Source organism: Bradysia coprophila, unplaced genomic scaffold, assembly GCF_014529535.1.
Source record: "Bradysia coprophila strain Holo2 unplaced genomic scaffold, BU_Bcop_v1 contig_24, whole genome shotgun sequence".
In the NCBI taxonomy this organism is placed as follows: Eukaryota; Metazoa; Arthropoda; class Insecta; order Diptera; family Sciaridae; genus Bradysia; species Bradysia coprophila.
This window is the reverse complement of record NW_023503501.1, coordinates 4,729,683-4,752,480: the sequence shown is the minus strand read 5'-3', so window position 1 is coordinate 4,752,480 and position 22,798 is coordinate 4,729,683. Positions and strand designations below refer to the sequence as shown.

The window sequence follows — 22,798 nt, the reverse complement described above, 5'->3', positions numbered from 1 at the left end:
ACTTTTCGATGATAGCGATACGGAATTAGTAATTCTCTTAATAGGCGACTAAAAATGAAAATTAATTAATTGAGATAAATTTTAATTGCGACAATAAGCTGAACTTGATGCCTTTGCTTATGAGTTTTAATTATAATTGTCATTTTAAATATGATGCGTAGAGCTCTAAAGAACGATGACGAAATCGTTTAATATCTTGCCATTTCATCGATATCATCTTCGAAAAAACCAATAAAATATGTTTCTGCGTTGGCTAACTAATTTAAAACTTTTGGTATTTTTTTAAAGCGCAATTTTATCGGCGAGACCGAAACCGGTAAAAACTTAAGAAATAAAAAAAAACAATTGGAGGCATCTCAACGTTAAAATGAAATTGAAATGTAATAAAACCAAACCGGTCATTCAGTTTGGAAGTAAGACGAATTTGAAGGTTACTCGTGTTTACAAGCCTTGAATAGAGTTTATAACAGTTAAAATTATGATTATTATTTTAGGGTTTCAATACTCTGAGGAATTGCCCGATAGAGAAATAATTGAAAATAAGTACGGAGACCTCGCAGCCAGTAGCGTCAGAAGGTAACTATTGGATCTACTACTTCATTCGTATTTTCAATATAGATTATTGTATCCTTTGTATAAAATTACAAAATATCAAATAAATTATAAAATTCATTGGGTTGACTGTATTACAACTTTCAACACAAATTCTTTGAATAAAATAATCTTTTATCATTTCCGTTGAGATTTATTAAATCTTTTGAACATGCGTTTTGCTACATAAGTTTTGCATTAGTCACCACTTGTCGATTATTTCTGAATTCGTTATCGATAGCAGATGATGGCCACCGGAAAACAATTCGTTTTTGAAAAGTCGAACTGCATATTTTACGGTACTATTAGTGCCTTATCACTACTATGAGTATGACTATAGCCGAATAGTCATAGGTTTTGCTCGATAGATCATCTTCAAGATACGGTACTTTTACACGTAATCTAACTTAAGTTTCGTTAATATTTTTTTAAAGTGGAGGCATTTCTTATCGTGGATGGCATTTCAACCGGCCTTGAAGATGATCTATAAGCATTGGGTTTTGGTGTCGGAAGCGAAATTCGGTCAGGGCTGTATTTTTATTTACGGTTAATGGTAGTAGGAGTGACAAATATTATAAATAAAAATCCATTTTGTCACTCAGTGACAAAAAGTACTCACGAAAATCGGTTTCGTCACTAGTGACAAACAGCAAAATTTAGAAAAAACAGAGATTAAGACCCGAATGACGCATGAGAAAGTATAAAGAAATAACTATTATACAGCTAGAACTGTAAAGTGGTTTGAGGTGACGTAAATGGTTCGAGACAAAATCGAGAACCTAGTTTATGACACCAAGAACGAAGATGCCACTTCACATACTATCATTTCGTTTCATTTTCATTTCGTTTTTTTTTTTTCATTTATTTCATTGTAATTTTTACATAAAATTCAAATTAATGCAGCACAGCTCCAGTATGCTAAATAGTAATTCTAAGGAGCTCACGGTGTGGCTGAACGAACTTTAAATAAAAGTGTAAGTTAGCTTCCCGGGTTTTTTCATAGGTGAGTTGGGGAAGGGAAGTGCTATTCAAGTAAACAAGTTTTAGCAAAATCCCCTGAGCTGTTTCTGAGAACCAGCATCAGAGTCACCCAGGGCTTGTAAAACACTGCGGGCTTAAGACTCACATTGGAATTGATAGAGGGACAAATTTTAAGTGTAAAAATTATTGCTCTCGACATTTTTTTCATAGAGCAATAGCAGCTGAAAGTCAAAATTTCAGCATATTGAAAGACTGATATCTCCCATACAAAGTAACTCTAAATGGTAATCCCAGACTAGTTTTGAAAACCCTTTCGAATTGCAAAAAAAAAATTGTGCCACCGAGAATTGAAATACGACTCTTTTCAGCACTCATTTTAGTGTTGTAAAGTGACTTATTTCAGCACCCGTTTGATGTGATATTACAACACTCAAAGCAGTGTTGATATGGAATTTGTATGAGTTGTTACAGCATTCGTTTGGAAAAATGCAAAGCAATGTGATCGATCAAATTTGAAGAGTGATTGTTTACAATGAAAATTATGATTTTTTGTGCTCTTGTCTATTTCAATTCTCGGTTGGCACAAAGCATGATGTGTTACACGTATTGTAATGAGATTTTTTCAGCACACGACCCAATTTTCCCAAGGAAAACTTGGGTCTAATGCTGAAAAAATCAACATTACAATACTTGTAACACAACTTTGGCCGCTTCTATAGCTTTCTGGTAGGATTATTGCATATCAATGTGTTGCTCATGTGATAGCTTGGGGTCTTAGCTTTACAACGATACTAATTATCCCATGCTTGATCCTGTACATGAAATGTTGATGAAAGAGATTTGCATCGACGTCGTTCTACTCGCAAATCTAGAGCTATCTAGATAAAACTATCAACAATATACTAAAAAGAAGAGCAATGGATAGAATAAAAGTGTTAAATACACAAAAATTTAATCAACCTAGAATGAAATCCAAAAGAAATGCCTTTAATTTACGAATTAATTCGGATGGCCGCGTTGAATTTCTAATCTCTGAGAAGGTAACGAATTAAACAGCCGAGGGCCTGAAGATTTCTCTTCCCTAAAGTGGACTTTGCCACAACACACCGTTAACTGAATGACTAAATGACATTACCAACGAACAGTTACATGTAACACAAAGATACGTTATCGGTACTAAATTCAGGACCTAAAAACCGATTAAATCAGATGTCATTATTGTGAACAACAACCTGATTAAACGAATTATTTGTGTTGCGGTTTTGAGTTTCGAACCCACGACTGGCCATCTAATTATCAGTACATAGTACATAAGCATGTGTTTTCATACTTACCTTCACCTCGTATTGCAAATGTTTTTCATATCGCTTTCATCAAACTCGAGATCAAACGTATAATTTAGGATTAAAGGGGAAAAAGAATAACCGCTCACAGACGACAAGCATATCTTCAGTGTAGTTATCGAATCTACTACTTCAACATTAGAGTTAGACATGTGCTATTGTGAGATATCTGTAGATCTTGTAGTACATTTTTGTTCTTGCGAAGGACTCGCTTTTTATTAGATTAAACCAGCGGAGGCCACTGCCACACACACAATCATTTTCGTTGATAATTCACTAAATGTGTGTACGCCAAAAAAGGTATGACTTACTTCCTAACCATTTGCCGTTATGTACTACTTTCATCTGAGATCCACCAAATATTTTTTTTAGATTTATTAAGACTTTCACTTACTAAGGAAATATGCCATCGTTTCTCATGTGAAAGACTTCAGTCTCCATTCTTTATTCAATCATACAACAACATTACTTTGAACATTTGTGATGCTAAATTAGTACCTACGCGAATAGAAAATGTTAAAACAGACACTAAATCTAACGAAAATCAATATTTTGCAAAAGAAAATACGATTTTTACACGAAAGTCTATGACGATAAAGACACATTTCGTCGATACTAAACATAAAATTATGTAAATATATTCGTCACCTGCGCCATAAAAACTAAATACTGACTTTGAATAACCGAATAAGGCGATGTGAGGGAGGATATTTGATTCGTTTTGATTGTCAAAATTACTACACTGAGTTCAGACATGGATACGATTTCAAGAAGAACAATAGCTCAATTCATATTTCATTTAAGGCTTTCCTAGCCTCTTGATTTTGCCTTCCGAATGCACTTTCATATTCTCGTTGCAGTAAGTCGTAAACAGAGTATATTACCAAGTATATGTAGGTTAACATTGCTGTGTGAAGTAATCCAATCATAATGCCGAGAAACGATAACGAGAAGAGTGGGAACAATGATAAAATTGTACTGATTGCGTACAGTATCATGATTGGCTTAACTCGAACATGGTCTCGCTGGAAATTAAGTAGGAAATTTTGTTGTTTACTTATTTCAATATTTGTTACAATTAAAAACTATCAATTAACGTACCGCTTTAACCCCCTGAATGGCTCTGTAACCAATAATGGAAAAACCGGAACAAAACATCGTTATAACTATCAATATTCCAATGAAAACTGAAAAAGAAAATATATTTTTTGTGCAATAAATTTAGAAAATTCATCAGATGGCACGTACGTCCTCGATCGCATCCTTTCCTCTCCTGTCGCGAATGACTTAAAGCCTTTTCGATTTGATTGAACAGGCCAGCCAGGTCATTGCAGTCATAGATTGTTAGAAATAGTACAGAAATTAGACTTAGAACAATCCACAATAAGTTAGAAGTGAAGGTGAACCAGCCGATGACGAGACCCATGGAAATAATTACAAATTATGTTGTACGCAAATTCAACATTATACGACAATGAATACCTCCGGTTTCCAGTTTAAACCACAGAAATGATTTTAGGGTTCTCATGGTTACGTATTCCGTTGCCTGAAAGAATTGAAATTGTTTGGCGAGCTTTAAAATTCAGTACAATCAGTCCTCACAATTTAATTGCATTATTTTAAATATTTATCTCCTGAGGACCTTATGCATATCAGGGCTAATTTGTTAAATCTTTACATAATTACCGAATCGGTTACGTCTTTTGATATAAGTGAATCAAAAACATTGGTAGAAAATCTACTACTTCACACTAGTGTCAGTAATAGGGTGAAATAATTTGGTAGCTCGTCGCTTCATTTACGTCCGTAATTACAGCTCTGCTTAGTGCTATGCCGTAATTAATTACTCGTGATTAGCAATCGTTATTGCTAATGGCTCAGGGGAAAGATTCCGATTTTGACTTACGATTAAAGTTCGACGCAAAATTTAGGTCGACTTTTACTGATCAATTACAATCGCAATCTTCCTATTATCGTTCCACATACGATTTCAATTAAAAAATGTGGTACAAATCCACACCACAATCAATCTCGATGAATCAATTAATGTATGACGCGGGTGTACACTGCTCATTTCGGCCGAATAAATCTCAATATCCATCTGCAATGTTTGGAGCTCAAAATTAGAATTCACATACCAGTACGAATGTTCAATACGTCTTGAACAGTGTGTATGGGAAAATTTATAAATCGAAAATCTATTAGTGATACGAGCTGAAACTGGAGTCGCTATATGAATATGTTTGTTTGCGTATTGGTTGGATAAAATCGACGTGTTCGATTGTTTGCAGGAAAGTCGAATAAAGAAAACATTTTTGGTGCAACAATTAGCATTTTTATCCGGGCTGAACATTAAAACATTGACTTCAATTTTCGATTTGTATAGATGTGTACACCTGAAGCGAACTGGAATGTAAACAAATCTATTTTTATCGGAACCAAATTCGTTGGCATTCACTTGATGCTGATGTGAATCACTATAGATTTTTGATAAACTTATTCCATAAAACGGTAATTTTGTTCAAGTACTCCACAATGTCTTAGATAATATTTCCAGAGCTTTTATATCCATTATCCATCAACGTATCCAACGATTTTGATTTTTTTTTTATTTTCTAATGGAAAACTTACATCAACGAACGTAATAAAAAATGAGTAAAAAAGTTAACCGATTACTTTAACCACACTATAGCCACTAAAGTGAAATGATTTGAATTTTCCGATTCAAACGCAATGGATTTAATTTTAACAGTGTCTGCGTACTCTCTCTCATATAGCAGGTTATTTTCCGATCGTTGCGGTTTTCCCATTTTCATTAATCATAATAAATCGCACATGAAAGAGGAAAGTGATTTTGTTTTTCGATGTCATAGACGGGGATCATAAATAACATTCTTTTAAAATTAAAAAATTAAAGCATCAATGCATCAGGTCCGCGGATATATCGAAAATTTTAGAACATTCCATGAGGCTATAAATTGAGCACCACCAAATGCCAGTCACAGTTCTGTTATGTGTGAAAAATGGGTGACGATTTAATATTTTTCTTTTTTTATTTAATGTACAGAATGTTCATCATTGGACAGGTGATGATGAACATATTCATCGAACGTAATAATATCTTTCATGAAGATATGACGGGAATCCCCATTCTTCAGAATGATTAATTTGTGTGTGGGTGTGTGTGTGTGTGTGTGTGTCATCGTAGATATTTGACATAGTAGACACCAAACCTCATACCTCGGATCAACTCTACATGACCTCAGCTTTCCAACGAACCCATGGTCGAACATTTTCCTCAACTGGTGGGACTGTAATTTTTGTAAGAAAACTTCACTTCGTTGAGTTTTGGGGATCCTTCCAAAGGCCCATGTGAACTTCGGGATTTTTGTGAAGCGGGTTTTAGAATCTAATCAAGACCTACCAAAACATACCAAAAAAAAAGCTTAAAAAATTTATTTTTCTCTCCTCACACGATCTGCTATTCCAATAACATGTACTGATACCAGATCTCACAAGGCAAAAATTTGAAATGTTACATCAACCATCCAAACTGGAAAATAAGGGATACAAAATACTTGCCAAAAAGGTCATTCGAAAATAATGTGTATGTGGGTAAGCGCATTCAGTGACAGATAATTTGGAGGGCGTTTAAATAAATTAAATGAATGGAAACGCACGTGCATCACTTATATGCGGTTCAATCTATTCATTTTCCACAAATATTTACTGTTTAAAGAAAATCTTTTAAAATTTGCACGGCATGGAGATAAGAATGTTATATCGCATGAAGTAAATCATGATGAATGTTCAAAACGACCTCGTTGATCAAAAAGTCCCAATCAAATTATGCCAAATGAGAATTGGCGAGCCAAACGAAATCATTTGGACGCATTAAATGAATCTTGAACAGACATTATGGAGCATTTAAAATACAGAAAACAATTTCATTGTCTCAAAACATAAATTGAATTTGTCATTCAAGTCAGAGATGGCAAACATCAATACATACAATGAGTACTGGTCAAAAACTGCACCATTATACTTAAACCCGTTCAACTGTGCACAATAATAGTGGTCATCAAACTAACATCGCCCAAAATCACTTACAGTGTAGGTGTGACGCAAGTCCTTTTATCCACTTTTATCCACAGAAAAAATTCTACAAAAAAAATATCAAAAAAATTTTGCGTCACAAAGTGGCGGATGATTCGGCTTTTTCCGTTTTACCTCTGTTTCAGGACGTATTTTCCCCTATTTTAACAACTTTCTTAACAGGCCTTTCCTCTTCGTTTAGGTCAACACTGACAAAAAAGATTCGAAAAACTCACCTGCTGCAGGTAACTTTGTCTCCAGGTAATCTACAATCTAGGTAATCTAGCGCCCCACACAAAAAATACAGCTGCGGCAGATAATGTATATTACCTGGAGACAAAGTCACCTGCTACAGGTGAGTTTTTCGAAACTTTTTTGTCAGTGAAATTTTTGCTTTTCTTTTTGCGAGTCGGAAGCTGTAAGCGTCACCCCCACCGATATTTTGTGTTTTGCATGTGTTTATTTCCGTGTATGAATAAAAAATCCACTTGTTCGAACACCAAAAACCATCATTTTGAAAGATAAATCACAATTTCCACTGGGAAATAGACGGAACATCTTGTTGAAATGTCACATGCGATTCAGCCGTATACCCGAAAAATACACTCAGCTAGCACCTTAGAGTCATTATACACAAAAACAATTCAACTTCAGAAATGGTATGGACGAAGCTGAGAAATTGAAGTACAAATAAACTTCTTATGGTATAGTATGGTATGGTAAACACCTCTATGTATTTGTGTTAACTGAAACCTTAACAAACGAGAGGAGAAAAAACATAAAATTGAACAGAAATTGAAGGATGTACTTACGTTAACCAAAACTGCTATCTCACGTTAAGAGATTTTGTATATGAAGTATTTCTGTCGACACAGACGCTGTTTCGGACTCAGAATACTCTGGCAGCCGTAAAAAGTTCAGTTGCTTTCCAAAACAATTTGTAAGTTTTGCAAAGAAGACATATCATGAAAGGTCTACATGTCTTTCGCTTGAAGAAACTGAGACAGCAAAAGCAATTTAAAAAACAAAACAAAGCAAATTCTTTTTACAGGGAGGTCACTTAAATTTAGACATTAATTTGCTTCAGAACTGGAAAAGCGTTACGTAAATTATGAATAATCCATCACATGTCTTTATACAGGTGAAATAATTGCTCGCACGTGCAAGGTAGTTGAAAACCGTATGAAGACGTATGAGAAATTTTGTGTGTATAAGTGAACTAAAGAACACAACATACAATTAACCAAACTTAGACATCCTCATAAGGAATGAAACCTTATGCCATAATGTCACGAGGGATTTTTTTGAAAGTGGAGCAGGCTCCGTCGGAGCTATTTTTTTTTTTGCGACGGTTTGTTCATATGCCCAGATAGCCCTTGGTCCCAATATTCCAAAACCGAAGTCGTTTAATTTTCATGTTTGCGTCTTGGCTGGTGGTGAAGGTGCAAAAGTCGAAAAAAGGGTGTTTTTATACGTGATTTACTGCCGCTAGAGACAATGGACACACATGTGTGGCGGCTCGTTGGATAGGTACTGTCCAGGAGAACCGGGGCAAGCATAGATATCTTACATGTTCTGTGCCATTGTTCGAAAATAACAAAAATATTGTGTCAGTCAAAGGCCGTAAATTTTGATGAACTTCAAAAGGTGATATCTCGCACCTGGAGAATGTTTATGGTTAGATCATTGGATGCAGACATCAAAAACAGCATAATTCGTGTATTTTTCTAAAATCAACATTTTGCTTTCGAGTGTAGGAAGACATTTGCTTTATACCCAAAAAAGTATCCTGAAACCTTTCACTTCTATGGCAATTGAGGTATAATTGTAGAGCTGGGTTAAGCCTCTATCAGGGCAACCACTGATCTGTGCAACAACAGTCACCATGTACAAAATATCACCTAATAAAGCTCATCAAAATTTCCGGCACAATATTTTTGTTATTTTCGAATAGTGCTTGAATACACATTTGATATCTGTCTTTGCCCCGGGTCTCCTGGACAGTACCTATCCAACGAGCCGCCACACATGTGTGTCCTTCGTCTGCAGCGGCAGTAAATCACGTATAAAAAACATCCTTTTTCGACTTTTGCACCTTCACCACCAGCCAAGACGCAAACATGAAAATTAAACGACTGCGGTTTTGGACTATTGGGACCAAGGACTATCTGGGCATATGAACAAACCGCCGCGAAAAATAGCTCCCACGGAGCCTGGTCCACTTTCAAAAAAATCCCTCCACACTATTATATACCTTCCGACAATACCGGCTCTCTACGTATTATGTTTATGACCTGCTTCGTGGAAACACTTTTTAATGTCCGAATCACAATCTTAGTATCTTAGTAAATTTATTATTCCCTTGACTGTAAGTCATGGGCTTTACGAAAGAAAATACACCGTACGTAACACGTTCACTATGATTAAAAATGTATGGAAATGTGATGAAAAAACGTTAAATGTTAAAATTTTGTGCCCTTTGTTAACACGATAACTTGAGTAAATCTCAACCGATTTTCAAAAACTCGATTTTTTAATCGACGAAGTATTGAAATCCTCAGGTCAAGTTCGAAAATGGACGGTATCGGTTCAACCATCTGGTAGTAGTTCTCGAAAGAAGCCTTTTCTGCTCTTTGTTAACACGATATCTGGAGCAAAGTTCAACCGATTTTCAAAAACTCGTTTTTAATCGACGAAGTATTGAAATCCTCAAGTCAAGTTCGAAAATGGGCGGTAGTAATGAGTCTGTTCAAAAAAAAGCATCTGCGTGTCATCGCCTTAGTGATCAACTCAGAAGTGTCTTAACCTGTTCTCTCAGAACATTGCGAAAATGGGTGGTATCGGTTCAACCATCTGGGAGTAGTTCTCAAAAGAAGCCTTTTCTATGTTAAAACGATGTGGAGTCTTGTTATTTGATTTTGCATTGTAAACAAAACCGAATAAACAGAACCAAAATGAAATTCACACGAGTTTAAATTTTATTGAAAACATACGTCATTTCTTACCGGTGCATTTTCTATACAAAGTTTCGAAGATTTTCAGTGAAACTAAACAGAATTAAATCATCAATGAGAGATTTATCAGACCGTTCTAGTAGTTCTTCTTCTATAAATGCATTTTTATGGCCATCAACATACAAAATTACATTTCATTGAAATAAATCAATAAATTATTGCCAATAAAAATACTATTGAGAAGCTCAGACAAACAGTCAAGGGATCTGACCCACCCAACAGGTGGGACCTGGTATTTGCAGAATGAGAACTGAAAAGCATTCATAAAGAAAGAAAGAAAGAATAACAACAAAATATCTACAAACCGTTCGGTGTTGAATTACTGTCCATGCTTTGAAATGAGACGATTTTAATACATTGTTTCAACACTTTACAGTCACAAATTAACTTGTGTTTAGACTATTATATGAGAAATTGTAGACACAAGGAGGGTGACTGTTATTAGTTTGTGACTACAAAATGGTTTTATGTTATTCGATGCTGTTGCTTTAGCGAAACGATTAGAAACTGTTGGTTAAATGAGTCAACTAATTAATTTAGCGAATGATATTACATTTTTAAGAGCAATAATTTCCGTTAGTGTGTCGATGAACCCATAGGACGAAGAAGTGGTTATTCACAGGCGATCTGTGCAGAAACGCTGGCAGTTGTGAATATTAGTTATTTTCATAGCATCCGTCTGAATGGAAATTTTGCGCAACAGATGTGAAAATTGTCATCCCGAGGCGAAGCCATGGTTGACAACACATCGTATGCACGAAATTCCGGTTTTGGCCGTAAATTGCAAACATTAGATGCAATTGTTGCATAAATGGTTGCCATAATAGTTGTTTATGATATGGAGTGCGAAGTACTTTATTAGAATCTAGATGTGTAATTATGACATGAGGCCGCAGGCTCACGTCGCGTCGTGAGCCTAATAAAGTTCTTTGCACTGAGATTCATACAACGTTTTACGCCAAAGTTTGCAAATTTTGCATATTATGTGCTGAGTGACATGCATAGGAATGTGATCCTCATTTTTACAAACTTTTACGCACAGGTACGGAAATATATGAAAATCTATGACTATCTGGCTGGCCTACTTCAAACGGCAAAATGAACTCTATGTGATGTTGTCATCATATTTCGAGTGCAACTCTCTGCTCTATAAAAAAAATCGATTTTCCTCCTTTGGTTGATTACACATTTCTTCAATAATGCTTATTCAGCACAAACTGACTCATGTCTCATAGGTCTCATACGACATTTCGGCTCTCATACTCGTTCTATGTCTCGTCTGACTTTCAACACTGCCAACATTGTAACGAGAATTAGCTTCAATGTCCTTGAATCACTTGCCAGTACAAAGTGTCCAATCAATTCGAAATTCGGTTTTGATATTATCGCGTACAACTGTAACACAATTAAAATATAAAAATGGCTGGACGTTCAAGTGCTTCCAGTTTTCAGTCCAAAAGGACATATTTGCAATATCGTTGTCCGAGATGCAACAAAAAGTGGGGAGAAACTTTAGCAATGCAGTTCAAAGAATGCAGTGATTGTCGACCAAGAGCATTTCCAATGAAACATGTAAGAGATGACAGTGACATGTTCATGTTCAAAAGCCTTAGATTAAACAACTCTATTTGGACGTTGTCATTTTTTTGTTGTGCTTTTATATCTCAAGAATACGAAAAAGTGACAAAAGTTTGAAGAGTTGCTTCTCGATCGTAAAAGTTATTTCATTTTTGTTTCTTGTTGTTAGTCTACCCAATCGTGCAATCAATGCCGGTATAACAAATATTGTGGCACACATCCTAAATGGAACTGATTCAATATAAAATGAACATTTACACTACGAACGTGCTCCTCTGTAATTATTGAATTACAACAAGATAAACAGCTGCATGCCAAACAACAAAACTCAATTGTTTATTATTTACATATTTGTGACGAACGAAGGGGTCATTCCGCATCAGCGTTAAGTGTTATAAGTTCTTACTTTAAGTAGAAACTGAGTTGCTAAAATAGTTATTAATTCAGCTAGGTGAGAACAGTTGGAAATTGAATTTCGAGGGTGTGGTTTGTGGCCAGAGCGTAGCAGGTCACATGCAAATTCCATTTTTCAAACGAGGTAACATTTTCGACAACAAAGTCTTCGAAAGTTTCAGCTGAGGGGGAGAAAATTAATTTGATGAGTAGAATGCGTTGGATTTTATCATCTTTCCAAACACATTATATCACTCTGCTCACTTCTCACAAATATTGTGAATCTCAAGGTCTTACTTGTTATTGTTGAAATATAAGTTTAATTTCAAACTTTGATATCCTTCGAAACAGGGACTAATTTTGGGAAAACCATTTCCTGTATGTTTCTACATTTGTGAACTGTGAAAACATGGGAAAATGGTCTATTAAAAATAGTCTCTGCTTCAAACTCAACAATTCTTTTTAAAAAAATCAAATTAAATCTTATCGGTGTGTTGAATCCATTTTAAAATAGGTCAATACCTCTTCAATATTGTAAAAGTTGTTGACTTGATTAATTTGCGCCTTTAAAACCTTTTAAATTCGTCTTTCGATTGAGACAGATTTTGTTACTACTTATCGTAATTTTTGTTGAGTTAAGAACTTCTATACTTCACATTCTATTCATTTAATCTAGTGAACACAGCGTACAAAATATTTGCGGTTATTTTACGACAGCGTCTCATGGCGTATTCGGAACCAACAACTGGTGAATACCAGGGTAGATTCCGCAATCGCTCAACAACAGACCAATTGTTTAGCATCAGGCAGATCATGGAGAAATGCAGAGAGTTCAATGTTGCAATACACCATTTGTTTGTTGATTTTGAAACGGCATATGACAGGGTTTTCCGGAGGAAACTGTGGAATGCGATGGTGGAACTTGGTTGCTAAAAACTAATTCATTTGGCTAGAATGACTCTGTCACATGTGAGAGCCAAGGTCAGAATTCGGAACAATCTATCTGATACCTTTGAAGTCTTGGAAGGACTTAGACAAGGCGATGGACTGGCAGCTTTATTCTTCAACATTGTTCTTGAGAAGGTGATAAGAGAGAGCGACGTGGAAACCAGCGGTACAATCTTCAGAAAGTTGAGTCAGTTGTTAGGATATGCTGATGACCTAGACTTAATTGGACGGAACATTGACATCGCTAAAGAGATTTTCACGAAAATTGAAGAAAGGGGCGCTGAGTTCGGTCTCAAGGTCAGTGAGAGAAAAACCAAGTACATGACAACTTCATTGTCTGATGGCAGATCAACGGACCATACGCTGGAGGTGAATGGAAAACACTTCGAAACTGTCGATAGCTTTATTTTCCCTGGGGTCGCTGGTCAATAGTGATAATAGCATCGGAGAGGAAATACGTAGAAGGGTAGCGCTTGGTAACAGGGGTTACTACAGTCTTCAAAAACTCATCCGGTCAAATACACTCAACCGCAACCTTAAGTGCGAATTGTACAGATCGCTGATTCGACCAGTTGTAGCATATGGATCGGAAGCTTAGTACATGACACAAACTGACGAACAGACACTTTTGGTTTTTGAAAGGAGAATTCTTCGATCAATTTTTGGAGGTGTCAATGTGAACGGCAACTGGAGAAGAAGATACAACCATGAACTGTATCAGCTTTAGAACGAGCCTGATATAGTCAAATTCATCAAAATCAATCGATTAAGATGGCTCGGTCATGTACGAAGAATGAACGAGGAACGTGTACCACTGAAACTGCTAAATACAAATCCCGATGGAAGACGCAGACCAGGAAGACCAAGAGCGAGGTGGAAAGATGCAATTGAGTCTGATCGAAAAGTACTAAGAGTGAGCGACTGGAGAACGTTGGCGCGGAATAGGTTCGATTGGAGAAGATTGCCTTGAAGATTGCTGGAAGAGGCCAAAACCAATAGTAGGTTGTAGTGCCCGCCTAAGTAAATAAGTAAGTAAGTATACTTCACATTCATAATACTGTTTTGTGCGACGAAACATCGTGCAATTCATTAATGAGCTGGTAGTTTGACTTATCGTATTAACACGACCTACCTACAAGCACGTGTAAGACTTTTCTCAGTCCTGAAATATTGGTCTCTTTTAGTGAAATTATCGCAAAAATAACCGAGGTAAGAAAAATGTTGAGTTTTCTTTATGTGATATTGATTGTTAAAAGCCACGCAATCATACCATTTCTGTGTTGTGTTAGAATGGTAATTTTCTCTGGTAAAATTGGCATACAATTCGGGGAGTTGAAAAGCAAAGTTTTTGCGTGAAACTTTTTAACGAGTTAGAGAAACTCATTAGAAACACTATGCCAACGATGTGTATGTACGTACTATAAGAAAAAGTCATCCAGCACTATTCTCAACTTAATTAAGAAAACATTAAAGTTTAATGATTAAAGCACCTTAAAATTACCTCTGAGTTATGTGGAGTGAGTTTAATGTCAATTCACATTACATATGCAAAAAATGGATTTTTATTCCATCACAGGTATCCGCTTAGCAACATCTTCCCTTGTAAATGTACCTTTGGAAAACTGTTGGCTCTAAGAAAACGTGCACCTCAATAATGAACAAAGACACGAGCTTTTGATGTTGATCTAGGTCAGGTCTTGGCCGAACTGGGTTCGAAGGAAGTGAAATTTACCACCTGAACACTTCGGTTAGGCAAAGTCACACCTACATCCGAAAGTGACTATTGTCTAGAAATTCTAGTAAAGGTATCATGGCGTCACGTTAGTAAGTGCCGCAACGCAAGGTTCGAACTAAAATTTTAATTTTTTTTCTATTTGGTGACGCAATTTTTCCCCGAAAAGTAGCTCTTTCGATATGCAATAAATGTGCTTGGAATATTGAATTTGTGCATGTCGTACCGGAAGGCGGTAACCTTAGTAATATCAGTTCTAATAGTCTGTTTCAAGGCCGTGCGAATTGTCAAATTTCATCCATAGAGACATAACCTCATCAATATTTATATGAAAACCGATCTCTGTGGATGAAATCATGTTCGTTCGGCCAGTGAAAATTCGTGTTTACAGTTACTTGGAATACACCTATTTAAGTTACTACAGGCACTTGAGTCACTTTTACCCTTTAACGGTTTACGACAGATATTAACGAATTGATCGGAGTCCAGATACTAAAAACATTGTCCCGAATTTCGTTAAACTTGCAAGACCCGCAGTGTGTCTTTCCAGGCCATAAAACCCTTTTGTGCAGTGAAACTACTTACTTTCTTACTTACCGTCATGAAGACGGTGTTGCTCATCAAATGAATATGTATGTGTGGCTGTGGCTACATAATGTCGACTCACATATTTATTACGCTGACAGAAGTGATATATTAAGTACTTTTGTTACGGTTCACGGCGCTGACATTCATATCATTTCTTTGAAACCAACAAAAACATTAGTATAGATTCAAATTTCAAAGTCATTTTATTGTTAAACGGAAGATAACATTGCAAAGTTACCGCTGATGTTTCCTCTTACGACAAATTATTCATTCAAATTAATAAAATAAAATCAAATACGAAAATTCAATACATTGTCACGTATTAAATAAACAATAGACACAATTAATGTCTCGGTTAGTGCACGTACGTACATCTCCTATAGTTTGGCCCACGAAATGTGTTGGTAGACACAAAGTGGGTGATTATTTTTCGTGTGAACGTTTGAAACCTAAAATAATTCTCTGTTGCTCTGTTGCTTGTGTCGGAAATGAATTGCACAAAGTGTGGGTCAGGTAGAAACTTTCATTAGACTTTTTAGTCAAATAATTTTCCACGACAAATGAACGAACCACTGCTTAGTTTTGAGGGGTTTTGAGAACATTTTCCGAGAAAATATAGAAAAATTCCCGAGAAATTTTCTCATCATTTCTTGATTTTAAGGAAATTCAAGAAAATTGAAAAACTTAGGAAAATTATAGAAAATTAAGGATGGAACGAACAGGTAAATTGTTTCTGGGGAAGTGAACTCTTGATGACAGAAGACTTGCTTTTTTATCTATCGTACGGGGTTTTCTAACTGACTCGGTATATGGACTCACTCTCCGTCTATTTTTAAAGTAAACATTTCTTTCATTGATTTAAATGCTTATTCATGCACAATCAGACCATCTGAACTGATTAGAAAAATGCTCAAATCGAATGTTAAAAAATCAGTTGTTAGCTGGGTTGTTACTTCCAATCGACCACTCATTCCGCATTCAGTTTTTATTTCGATAACATCAGACAAAAGAAAAGCTTCATCCGAAGAGTCATAAAAAATGGCTGATCGCAAAAACGGCTCCCTTAATAAATCTGGTCGGACATACTACGAATATCGTTGTCCGAAATGTAACAAAACATGGGGCAATGCTTCACAGTATTCCTACCAAATGTGCAGTGTATGTGAATTACATTCATTTCCAGTGGCTCAGGTGATTGTTAAAAAAAAAAATCATTTAAAATTGTACGAGAAGTGAGCCAACTCTTTTGGTCATTGTGGTTTTTTGTTTTGGTTATTTTTTTGAACATCTAACCAGTATTCTAAGTCAGTATCAAAAAATGTCTAAATTCATAGCACTGCTGAAAGTCACAAAAAACAACTCAAAAGATGAGTGTCTCCCTCGTAAAATTTTTAATTCGTTTAACATTATGGTTCTTGACAAGAACTTCTTGTAATTCAGTCTACCCAATATATGTTTCAATCGTGCACTGAATGCAACCAAAGCAACAAATATTGTGGTCAACATCCTAAATATTAACGAAAGTGGATCATGATTTCAACTGGAATGTATACCTACCTTACAACTATACGTTTTATCAACTAATGTTTAGATTCACGGAAATTCACACCAATTCAACAATGCAAATGCAAATGCACACGATATTAACGACGTGCATTGTTTTTTATTTAATTGCTTCGGTAATATAACTCATTTATATATGGTTCAGCTATATATAGGTTATAGTTAATACAATAAATGAAAAGGTATGTCGAGTTGTGACTGGGTTTTCTTCGGACGTCATCGTTTTTCTGGCAATAAAAGTAGTGGGTCGATAAGAATTTTTTTAAATGAACGTCTATTATTTTTATGAACGTTCCGTTGCGTTCACAACATTGTTTCTGAATAATAAATTAGTGCTCTCCACTGTAGAGGTTTTCCTTAGTTCGTTTCATTTATTTCGGCTTTCAATTTCCTCAAATTTCATCAAAGCTTATCAATACAAGGACGAAAATTAACGAATTTAAAATTTTAAAGGTGTGGCAATGAATATTCAAACAAACGAAATTCACTAATGAAAAAGATGCCATCGTTTTCACTGCCTTTTATTACAAACAAAATTTTGTTTTCACATTTAACTGTAATTTATAAGTACGCAATTATGTAAAGTGTCAGCATGATTGGCGCCGACATTTTTAGAATAATCACCACATAATATGAAAGTGTTGTTGTAGAACAACTGAAAAAGAAACAACAAATTTGTAGAAAAAATTTTCTTCACACATTGAAGGGAGCAAGTGTCTTTAATAGCATCTGTCGTAGTGACTATTCGCAGACGCCTGCCAATAGCCAAATTATTACTAAAGATGCTATTGGCAGGCGCTTGTCAATAGCATCTCCCTTATACAAAATGCTATTGGCAGGCGAACTTGCCTGCGAATAGTGTTTTCCCTTTTACGGAAGCTATTGGCAGTCGCCTGAACAAAGACTATTTGCAGGTGAAATGGTCTGCCAATAGCATCTACGTTTTCGTTTGTGAATTTCAATAAATCTGTTTGAAATGACCTACTTGTGCACATTTTAAAGTAAACTAATAGTATGTTGTGTTACAAGTATTGTAATGTTGATTTTTTCAGCACTAGACCCAAGTTTTCCTTACGAGCGGAGCGAGTAAGGAAAATTGGGTCGTGTGCTGAAAAAATCTCATTACAATACGTGTAACACATCATGCTTTGTGCCAACCGAGAATTGAAATAGACAAATGCACAAAAATTCAGAATTTTCATTGTAAACAATCACCCTTCGAATTTGATCGATCACGTTGCTTTGCATTTTTTAAAACGAATGCTGTAATAACTCATACGAATTTCATTTCAACCCTGGTTTGAGTGTTGTAATAAGCCATGAAAACGGGTGTTGTAATTTTGGACATTTCAATCTAGTTATCGATATTGAAATCCGTCGTATTTCAATTCTCGGTGGCACAAAAAAAATTTACCACATTAGAGACTCTCATTAAATCTATACTTGTGGTCGTTCAAAAAATGTTGTTTATTTTGTGGCAGATCATATACAGGAAGGAGGTTATAAATATCCTTTAAAAAATCTGTTCTAGTGCTTGGTTCAGTGCTATGCTCTAATCCACCGACTGTAACAGTAGATCTAGACAAAATTAAGTCACTTGTTTGCAATGCAATCCTTTATCAACAATATTTTTGCATAGTTGTAGGTCAAATACGTAGACAATGTTGCACTGTAAGTTATTTAAATAAACATGCGAGAGAATTGAGCATTTCTATATCAATTTTCTACATTCATTGCCACGATTAAATAAATAAATTATATATTTATAAATCAACCGAGAAGATAGAGGATGATGGATTAATAAATAATTATTTACAGATGTGTTATAGACGGTCAATGGGAATTGCTATAATACCGACCTTTCCATGCCTCCTTTTGTTGTCGAATGAATGGATTTTTTTATTCGCTAAAAAAGCATTTTAGCATAAGTTAGGAACAACGTTTTTCCTAAACGACGTGGAAAATAACGGACAAAGACGCGATATTTGAACACTAGTTAGGAAAATACCTTTCTCGCACTCTAATGCTCAAAATAGGGAATGCAATCCCGGTACCAATCCCGGTACCAGTACCGGAAAATCCCAGTCCCGAATCCCGGTATTGATCAAAAAATCCCGAGATTAGTACCGAAATTTAAAATCCAGTTTTCACTGACAAAAAAGTTTCGAAAAACTCACCTGTTGGAGGTAACTTTGTCTACAGGTAATCTACATTATCTGCCGCAGCTGTATTTTTTGCATGGGGCGCTACAGTTGTGGCAGCTATTGTATATTACCTGGAGACAAAGTTACCTGCAACAGGTGAGTTCGAATCTTTTTTGTCAGTGTTTTTTTATATAAAATTTTGAAATCGATCAACTTGTATGATTCAAACTACTATGGCAATATAAGATAAACATTGAAACATAGGATTAATTAACGTTTTTCTCTTATGTCGTATTATTTGCAAACACAGAAAAGACGTTTTTAAAACTACGATGGCTAGCAACGCACTTCACGCATGCATGATCATAGTGGTCGGCTGCAGAAAGTACTCTATTTTACATGGAAATATTTTTATAGTGTTCTACGTTTGTATAATACACTGTCCAGTTTCAGTACTCTATTTAGAGTATCATCCATGCTTGAAGTGTTTAAAATCTTTCTGGTAAGTGTCTGCTGCTCATCAAACCAACTAACGTTGAATCTGAACGTGCATTTCCGGCTTGCCGTTACTTGCGTAGTAAAATATATTGTGGATTTAGGCGATATTTCACAAAACTGCCACTAATTGACGCTGTCGGAAAGTCGGTCTTCTGTCACTTCACACGATTTATATTTTCAAAGGCAGCGTGCTTGAAAATTTACATTACCTAACAAATCAATTAATTTTTAAATCACAAAGCACAAAAATTTGCGATTGTGACGACAACAAGTCCCACAACTTATACGTTCAAGATTGAACGATGATACGTTAAGTGCATTGTGAGCATTTTTCCAAAGAGAAAATTGAATTTACAATGTGACATCTACGCTGTTGCAAACATAAGTTAAAGTTACCCGGCCTTCACACAGCGACGTAAGTATCGAATTTCTTTTGTCGTAGTGTCAAATTTGATATTTAGAACAAAATAAATTCGATACGTGTTTCACTGTGAGTAAGCACACTTAACTGTACCATTAAAAAACTTAAAAAAATGAGAATAAAATGAAAATAATTTCTTTTACTGATAATTAATCCATATCTTTTCAGTACCGGAAATCCCGGTACTGGTACCGGTACTGAGTTTCTCAATCCCGAATCCCGGGATTCAAAAATCGGTACGGGATTGCATTCCCTAGCTCAAAACAAACGAGTCATTGAAAACGTGTTTTGGTCCTATTTTTCATGACGAAATTTTCGAAACTGTCAAATGAAGTTAGAACTTTTTCTATTCAAAATCGCGATTGCTGCATCTGTCAATGAAAACTAGGACCAAAACAGGTTTTCAATGTTTTCAATCCAAAAGTAAGTTTCAACGCATCCTTGTATGAAAGTGACGCTGCGTTATGCTCAAAACAACGAGGCATTGAAAACGTGTTTTGGTCCTAGTTTTCATTGACAGGTGCAGCAGTCGCGATTTTGAATAGAAAAAGTTCTAACTTTATTTGACAGTTTCGAAAATTTCGTCATGAAAAATAGGACCAAAATTTCGACCGCTCTTATGGCGTCAATAATAGTTATTTGTGTATCTGTTTTGGACGATTTATTTTAGGCAATTTCGCTTGTTGTAGCCCGAACGAAGTGAGGGCTACATTCGAAAGTGCCTAAAAATCGTCCAAAACAGATACTCAAAAAAAATTTCATGTAAGGGGTCGAAAACCTGAGAAAAATATCGAAACTCTCTCATTTTCGGCCCCGACACATGAAAAGATTTAATTTTTCATGTTTTGCAGACTTCGACACCGCAAAAGCATTTTCATAGTGAAACAGCACTATAGTGTAGTTGATACGGACCATTTATACGAGAACGTTTACACTCGTATAAAAGCTGGGCTACCTCTCTAAAAGTTAACTTTTCTCATTGTAAAGTAGGTAAAATTATCAGTAGGTTCCTTAATGATAATTTTACCTGCTTTGCAATGAGAAAAATAAACTTTTAGAGAGGTAGCCCAGCTTTTATACGAGTGTAAACGTTCTCTTATAAATGGTCCTTATCAACTGCACTACTAGCGGATTGACCCATAAAGGCGCCACATATTTACATACGTCACGTCACTGATATTATTATGACGAAATTGACATTACTTCCAATCAAAATCAGCCAGGGACTATTTTTGAGAAAGTTTTTTCTAATATTTCCTTAAATTTTCAAAGCAAAATATATTTAGGTAATTGGGAAAAATCTAGGAAAATGTGCAAAAATTCAAGATAAAATAAATGTTTTCGCAAAAATAGGGACGAATAAATCATGTAAACCAGGTATGCAATAAAATATGATAAAGTGTTTACACTTTGGGTGACACTGACACGCTTAAAGTATATAAACACTGAAGGTAATGCCAATGAACGTCAACACAAGGTTCGACCATACTAACGAACTAACGAACCATACATGTCTAACTTTGTGTGGAGCGGAGGACAAAGGGATTTCTCATGAGAGGTGAGTTTGTTTATATGAAATCGTCATGTCCTCCGGTTTGTATGAACAGACCATACCAGGTTTTTACTTTCATTGGGTAATGCAAACACTCAGCGGATCAGAGTAATTTGTGACTAATGTTGCTGCACCTGCTAAATTTGTATGAAATCGAATTTACCTCACCAGTGGTGGTGAGTCACCACTAACTGCAACTTGACGCAAACGAATTCAATATAATGTTCAACGGACAATTCGATATGGTACTGTTCACATATTACGTCACGCTATTTTACGGAATTCTCGTCAATGTTTTTTCAAGTGCCTTTCTTTGACCATGAGTCAGAAGCCTTCCAAAAGATTTCTCAACAAATTCAATGCCCTACCATACAAATTGGTCATTTGTAATCTGAACTCAGTATCGAAAAATTGAAAGACTTCTTCAATTTGCTACGGAAGATTTCTTTACAATCTAACTGCAATGTTGGTAAAACATCTCCAACATAATACATACAGATTGATTGCAATAGAAGAAAATTATACAATTTGACGTGCAGCGAAAAATTTTAAAATAAAATAGCAAAAATTAGATTGTTTCATTCGAAAAAGAGTACACAATAGATGAAATAGTAGCGTTCTAGCTACTGCCAGTCAAAAGTAGCAACTATATCCGTGCGTAGCCTGCACATTTGCATCAGTGTTTATATACTTTGGACACGCTGATCTCTCCAAAAATTTACACTCTTGGAAACTATGCATAGGAAATTAGTTACTGTTTTTCAAATGAAAAATGAAAATGGCGCATTACAAGAAAACGTTGTACCGACCACAGTATCCGGTACCTGTATTTTATCTCATAGGATATTTTGTCTACCTTGGCTTCGTCTCGTTTTGCCAATCAAAATTAAGAGAGCGAAAATACACACATACCTTTCGTGGTCAATAAATCACTCATTTGATCGCTGGAAGGATTTTGATGTAAAACTGGATGACGACAAAAGTTTTTTAATGAAAACATTCGGCACGCGCATATTCTTACCCTCTCGACGTATGAAGTATATCTCCTTCAGGTATAACTATAACTATAAGCTCCACCACTTCCATCGATGGAAAGATCTTGTCCAACGCAGCATGTTTTCTGTTTCATTTCAATAAAATGAATGTTGCACTTACCCTTTCTACAAATGGTTCAAAAGCAGATTCCGTTAAAAATTTTAAATTTCTACTTTTGTTGTCACATCGAATATATATTTATTTCGTAAATTTCTGCGAACATTTTTATCTTCCACAAAATATGAACGAAGGCAGAATTGTGTTTTGTATATTATTATAAACATTGAATAGTAAAATTCAAATTGAACATCCATATCAAAAA

General features: G+C 35.5%; 1 long non-coding RNA gene across 2 annotated transcripts; it reads right to left on the bottom strand.

Annotated features, from left to right (window-relative positions):
- Window positions 1-3,331: 3,331 nt before the first annotated feature.
- Window positions 3,332-5,650, bottom strand: LOC119077999. 2 transcript variants are annotated; one of them, XR_005087920.1, is made up of 5 exons: window positions 5,547-5,650; window positions 4,398-4,461; window positions 4,164-4,282; window positions 4,017-4,102; window positions 3,332-3,940 (listed from the first exon to the last, which is right to left on the bottom strand). It is a non-coding gene; the product is annotated as an uncharacterized LOC119077999 (long non-coding RNA). The 2 variants fall into 2 exon arrangements; XR_005087919.1 differs by lacking the exons at window positions 4,398-4,461; window positions 5,547-5,650 and having other exon boundaries at window positions 4,164-4,336.
- Window positions 5,651-22,798: the final 17,148 nt, after the last annotated feature.